Consider the following 7,680-nt stretch of genomic DNA (forward strand, 5'->3'; position numbering starts at 1 on the left):
AAAATGTATTTTAACTGCTCGATAATTAGTTTTTGTCTGACCTTGTTATACTATTATATAGGTCTGCAGTGCGCCACAAACAGGGATTCTCTAGTGCACTTTGTCTGTGAAGTGCACACATTCAGTATTCATAGAAGGCTGTGTCAATAAAAATTTACTTAATCTGATCAATAAACAAGTTAAAAACTTACATTAGTAAAAAAAAAAAGTGAGTCATTCATGTCGAAGTTACTGTATGTCCCCACACCGAGGACCTGATGACATTAGCTGCAGTGACCGGATGGTCAGATGGAAACAGCAGAGCTTCACTAGTGCTCGCATGGGAAAAGTCCCAGCTAGAACTACCCGGCTACTAACAGTGTAGGTCCTCGGTGTGGGGATAAAAACTTGGACACAAATTACTTACTTTTTTGCTAATATAAGTTTTGAACTTGTTTATTGATCAGATAAAGTGATTTTTTTATTGATATAGTCTTTCTGTGAACTTTTTTTGTGTGTGTTTGTTATATACAGTAGTTAACCTTGTCGAACGCGGGAGAAATTTGACCACGAGGAACGATTGTCTTTTGGTTATTGGGAAGAAATTGTTGGAAGATTCTGTTACCAGCGCGTACACATTCTTTGGCTATACAGTATATGTAAAGAGAGAAATAGGGGAGCGAGGAATTAAAGATATATCATATAATCACAGTGCACAAATACACTTTGAGAGATAAACACAATAGTGGGAAGGCTGCTAGATTTGTAACCTGCCCACCTATAACACACAGAAGGGCACAAGGGTTAGGCACCACAGTCAATGCACTTACTGTATGCTGCAAAGGGGGAGGGTGGATGATGTGGAAATAGGCAAATATATCTAAACACTTACACAGCCCAGTGTAAGTGTAGCACATATCAGTGGCGTCTTTTCCTCCTTCTCCCCTTAGCAGCCCGTTCTTTCTATGTTCACTCCACTTGAATCTAAGGGCCTGCGCCTGCCCTGGAGCACCAAAGGGCATCAGAGCAGTTCCCCGACCCAGAAGCAGGGTAACGGGACCCTGCTACATCCTCCCCTTGGTAGAGAATTCAACATCCCCGCTTGAGGACCAAAATACAATGTTTACTTTATATGATAAAAATGCATTACATAACTTATATAATAAAAATGCATTTCATACATACAACTTTTATATAATGAAAACAACAGCACAACAATATGCAATTAAATAGTATTCAATATTTCAGTCAGAATCACAACTAACTTATCCCGAGACGACTGCTGAGATTCATAGTAGGGTGCCCCTAGTGAATCGTAAGCCACCCTCATGGGAGGGCATCTCAGTCTTTGGCTCCGATGAACTTCTTCATGGTCGGAGAGGCTACCATCGGCTTGAGGCCCTGGCCGTCTCATAGAGTGAATGTCATTAACACCCGAAGGGGTGAAGATAGGACTTTTTGGGTCCAGAGACCAACTTATTGAGGCCACTGGAGTGGGTGTCTGACTGACAGGGCCATTATCCGCTTCTTCTGGTGCGACCCACCAGTCTCCGTGGGTATTAGAAGAAGTACCTTCCATTGGATCCTGGTTTTCTTTCACTGAAGCTTCCGGAATCCCGCTGGAATCTTCCTGTTCAGTGGGGGGTAGTATGGGCGATGGATCAGTTTCACTTCCTCCCACTTGAGGGATTGGTAACAAATGATTCCGATGCCAGACTTTCATCCGCCCCTCCGAATCCTTGATGCGATAGACGGGGAAGCCAGGCATCTGTGACTCCACCTAGAAGGGAGCCTCTCGCTGTCTTTCAGCTAACTTTGCTTCACTGGTATTCCCAGGTTCCGTAGAAGAACCGTGTTTCCAGGCTCAAGCTCCCGATACCGTACTTTACAATCGTACCTCCGCTTGTTGTTCTGGTTTAATTTGGCGGTGGCTTCTTCCGCCGAGCGATACACCCTGTGGAGGCTGTCTCTCAGCAGCTGTACATACTTGTAGTGGGTCATGTTTGGTACCCCGTCGATAGAAACCCTTAGCCGGATATCCACTGGTAGTCTGGCCTCTCAGCCGAACATCAGAAAATAGGGGGAATAACCCGTAGACTCGTGACTGGTGCAATTAGAGGTGAGCATATGCTCCACGTGCTTTCTCTATCCAGCCTTCTCTGAGTCCTTCAGAGTGCCCAGTATATCCAGTAGAGTTTGGTTGAACCTTTCCAGAAGGGCATCTCCTTCAGGGTGGTAGGGAGTCATACAAAACTTCTCGATATTGAACAGCTTTAAGATTTCTTTGATTAGCTTGCTCTCAAAGTCCCTCCCTTGATCAGAGTGCATCCAATTAGGTAACCTGTAATGTATAAAGTACTTTTCCCGCAGGATTTTGGCTACTGTGATAGCTTTCTGATCCTTGGTAGGGAACACTTGAGCGTATCGGGTGTAATGATCTGTTACTACCTTGGTACTATCTGGTACCTTGGGGCCGGAGACTGGGGTCCTTTGAAGTTGATTGTCTTCAGGGCCCTCCATGTCGTTAGCCTTCTGGGACGAGGTCCCCTTGTTTTCTCCTTTGCGAGAATCCTTAGGCTTCTTCGGAGTATGTAGCCGGGTATGAGCCTCGTGCACTTTCACCTGATTCAATAGCCCCATAAATGTAGGATGACTCCCTTGCATGAGAGAACACCAGAGCAGGTTGGCTATATGATGGTTAGGGCTCTATCCTCTCAGGATCTGTTTATGCCGAAATTCATCCACTTCGGAGGCGGGGATGAGTTTGCAGGCGAGTAGTGGCCACAATACTAATTGTATACGGTGAAGAAATGCAGACAGCTCCTCCCCTTCTTTCTGTCGGAGGGCATAGAACTTAGACCAAAGTTCACTTTCATCATCCTCCAGACCATAGGCCTGAGTTAAGAAGTCAACTAGCATCAGGGCTGTTACATTTGCGTTCTGTTCCCGGTGCATTTTTACCATCGTCGAAGCCGGGGCTTTAGGCATTCCATTATCCGCTGTCTCTTGACAGCTTTGGAACAGGACCACTCTTAAAATACTTGCAAGGTATGGTCCTACCATCCTTCAATCGATTCTTCCCCCGTGGGCATTGGCAATACCCCAGAAAAGACTTTCAACTTACGATATTGCTTCGTCAGGGACGGCTGGCTTAGCCTCTATCAGCTGCTGTATGGCTCCAGCGAGTACCTGAGCTCCATCCAAGCTGCGGGAACTGCGGTGGCTCTGACCAGACCGTCGGCTGCCAGCCTCACTCCGCTTAGGACTCCCTGGGGAAGGTAAAGACGTAACCCCCTGACACTCCTCCACGCTATGTGTCTCCATTTTGATGGTCAGTTTGGGGTATATGAGGCGACATCTGCCAGGTGGGGCTCCAGGGAGCTGCAGAAGCTGTGGAACATTTTCCTCCGGTATATAATGGCGGCAGTTAACTAGAATCACATTCCACAGGAGAGTTGTATCCCAGTTTAGATTTAAGAGGCGGGCTTTAGCAAACACCGGGATCTGGCTCAATGTTGCGCACATATCAGGTAAGAACAGTGATATTGGAACATGGATGATGGCGACCACATGGCGTGGAGGTGTTCAGCCACTCGCGGACCCTCTACCAGGACGGTAGGGACATGTTCCCTTCTTAATCTGACTTTTCTTTAATTTAGATTGGGCACCCCAGGTCTGGATCTCAGCAGCGCCTCCAAATGTAGCCCCCTTTCCCTATGCCTAAAGGGAAATATGCGTGCGGCTGAACCAGTATGCTCACAGGAGGCCTGAACCTCCGCTTCTGGGAGCCTGGGGTGAGCTCTATCTCTGTGCGTGCAGCACCTCCACCCATGAGTGTCATGATGGACGCACTTATTAACAAATTTATATTTTTGTGGATCCCAATTGAGCAGAACAAGTTGAGCAAAATAAACTGAGATTTATTCCCTTGATAGGCAAACACACGACAACTGCAGAATACACTTAATAATTACACTTACTGGTATAGGAACAGGGGATAATGTCCAGAAAAGTACAAAGCACCAGAAGATTGTCTTTTAAAATGTAGTCCTTTTGCAAGGGCATAAATTGCCAGCCCAATCCTTCTGCGAACGTGCAAAGTCTTTTCTGGTCCGTTGGGGTTAATCAGATAACCCCCAGCAATCACAGTGTCCTAACACAGAGTTTTGTCCTTGGTTCCGATGTAATAAGACTCTTTGCGTTCCAGGAATGTGCTGCTGCTCTTCTCCGCTATTAGAAGCGTGTTGGAAATCCGCTCACATGGTAGAATGAAAAACGAAAGACAATGGGGATAGTCTGGGTGGCATGTATATAGGGTTTGAAAGCCTGTCTCCAACATACCCATCCAATCCCCGTCGTGGGAATTTTCTCATTTCCCAATCCCCTACTTGCCCACAGTTTGGAGAGTGGGCACTCCAGGGTTTTCCTGTTCGCACAGAGCATGTGCGACAACGCCACCTTGGCTACTTAGCATAGGTGCACTCCCCTCTTTACCTGGCCCCTCTCAGGCTGGAAGGGGGAACTCAGGATGTGAGCTAGCACAAATGGTCAACAGGATTTCCTATTTAGCATCCATCTGGCCAATTCACACCCACCTGACTCTGGGTCTTTTGATATGCAACTTCCAGAGAGACTTGCAGGCGTGGGCCCAGCATGTTACCTTTGAAGCTTGCATAGGCAAGTGACCCAGCTCATAGGTGTCAAAACATTTGGTTCTTGTGTGCGTTTTAATGACAGGAGAAAAAAAAAAACCTCATCCTGCTTGTCCCTGTTTAAAACCTGTAGCAAAAATACACTTTATTGAAAATACATGTTCCCCTTATCTCACACTTATATTTTTTATATGTGTGCGCTTGGGGTGTACTATACTGCAAGCTCATACAATCCTGCCAAATGGGGACAACAAGGGACAGAGGGAGAAATAAGACATGTACAGTGCATGAAAAATTAACCCCGTCATCCCCAATATGAAATAGGGGTAACCAGTTGAGCACACTGCCTTTATTAATGCGCTGATTACCCCCATTTTCACCACAATGAGGGATCCCAGCATTGGCGGGATAACCCCTCACAAGACACAATACAACAGTAATAGCAATATAACACCACACAATATATATAACCGATCTTTACTACACACAGTGTAATGCAACCATAACATACATATTATAACCCATGGGCTGAGAGGTGTTCCCCCCTCCCCAATGTACTGAGGATGCCGGGGCACAAATAACCCCAGGTGCCTGCAATCCCACCCAAGTGTGAGGTAGCGCTACCCCAATGGGTCAGGAACCATTGGTGCACTTAAGATACCTGCCTGGGTTCTCCAGTACACCAAGGGCAGTTTCCAAACAGACTCTGAAGCAGGTCCCACGTAGTGGGGCCTCTGACAGTTATCCCCTGTCACCTAAGGGACCAGGCCTCCACGTAGGGTGAGCTCCAGCCAGAGGATCTCACACAAATGTCTCTTAACACTGCGGAATGGTCCCAGGCTGCAAATCGCCATGTGAATGTCCGTCCACCTGTGCAGCAGTACTGCCTGGTACTAAAGAGAAGGGTCCCTATCTGAGGCCCTCCCTACAATACTGATCGGTTGTGGCTCATGATCTAGGCCTAGCCCAGGAGCCACTTGCTCCCTGGACACTACCTACTCCTGTCCTGGTTCCCACGCGACTGACTTGCGGGCTCCAGTCCTGTGGAGGATATCCTCCTCCTCTCTTACAGGTTCCTGGCTTTCACGCATGCGCATTCTCCTCGCGGCGCCTGTGCAATGTACCCTGCGGCACCACCTGCAAGATGGCCGCCGCACTCATTGCATCCTACACCGAATCTCGCATATGCGTGATACCCTTCAAAATGGCCGTCGCCTGCCCTGGAGCACCAAAGGGCATTGGAGCAGTTCCCCAACCCAGAGGCAGGGTAAGGGGACCCCGCTACATGTAAATGAATTTGGGGATGAAGAATGGTGAGAGGAAGACACATGAAAGTTGCTAAGGTTCTTTGTCCACCTTGAAGACTATCACACTTTCTTACTAAAGGGGTTCTTAGTTGAGTCATATCTCAGCATGGAATTTACTATCAGGAATAAAAAAAGTGGGAGACATTGAACTTAGTCTCCCTTACCCCGTAACAATTCATATAGCTACCACGAACTATAACACTTCACAGTGACCCTGACACCCAGTGATTAAGTGCTGCAGTTTACTATCGTATTTGAGAGAACGTGCTTCTTTGATGTGCATCTTATCCAACACAAACGCCCAGAATCATGAAACATAAGTTGGAGGACGACCTGGATGAGATTAGCAGAAAAAATACACATAACAAACAAACAGATAATAGACAAAACAATTATTCCTTGGCGCACTGTCAGATATTAAACCTGGCAAAGTGGATGAAGTCCCATAGCCTTGATGATGGAGATATTATGTCCACAGTCCAAAGCACTAGATTCCTTTGGATTAGAGCCAGATCTGGAAACATAAAGACAGAACAACCATTGCGCAGTACCCTCTGGTCAGTCCTGCTCTCCCCCACCGTTGCCAGCTACTTACTTGAAAGTGGATAAAATGGGCCTCAAAAGGAATCTTTACTTGCTTCACGGCAGGCTCCAATTAAGCGTTGTGGCAGGCGACGAAAACCTTTCTCCAGATTCACGTCCGCAACACCACAGACCGTATGTGAAGGAAAGATAAGGCACCAATAGTGTGATACCAAACATTTATTACTAAAAACAACAGGGTAAACAACAGTGCACTCACATGCCGTTAATCCCTACATGCAGCATACAACGTGCCGTCCGCTCTCATGGGAGGATGCCGGGGTGATGCAGGAGGAGGCTGGAGTTGGCGTAAATCCCCGCTTCGTGGCCGCGACTCGGAGCGCCTCGTCCTTCCTCTGATGACGTCACCGCTGATCAACCCCTTCTTCTCTCCAAACGTATGCACGCTGTATCACGTTCTGAAAGCTCCACCCTACGCGCGTTTCGTGACTGCTGACGTCACTTCTTCAGGGGTAATGGGGCAGTGGGGGCACTTGATGTTATTTATACACTTGTGCATAATGTCCGTGGGGTTCCCATTGGATAATTGTCCACATTGGGACCTCCTACTAATCGCCCTCACATGGATTATAGAAGACAGTCTAATATGCAGCTGACTTAACTATTTCATGTCGGGACAATAACACAGCCTGTATCTTATACACTCTGCTACAATACAATTAATAGATGTTGATAAGCTGTCCAACATTTAATGAAGAGTTCACCTGTACAACCATAAAATAATGAGAGATTGATGTTTCGGTCCCACTTTGGACCCTTGTATTTATTTATGAATATCTTTATTTATATAGCGCCATCCAGGTACATAGCTCTTCTGTGAGGATTGGCATTAGGTCCCGCCCCTGCGACAGGTCCGTGACGACATGGGTGTCGCATCATGCTCGCAGGAAACCACGCACAGGCACCGCGTCACAAAGAACACGTGAGGGGTTAATCCTTAACTCCACACTAACCCAGGATGACCTGCACCTATGGCTCACTCCACCTCCGTTTTTGCGCTTGCTACCGAGTGTGCGGTTCATGCTAATGTGTGGCAGCTGCTTGCTGGCTGCTCATTGGTCTCCTGCCCTTTATATGCTCAGCCATCCCTCTGGCAAATTGGCTGAGCATAATTCTTCATTCCTGAACGTAGTGCTTAC

The sequence above is a fragment of the Ascaphus truei genome, chromosome 5 (assembly GCF_040206685.1).
Source record: "Ascaphus truei isolate aAscTru1 chromosome 5, aAscTru1.hap1, whole genome shotgun sequence".
Lineage (NCBI taxonomy): Eukaryota > Metazoa > Chordata > Amphibia > Anura > Ascaphidae > Ascaphus > Ascaphus truei.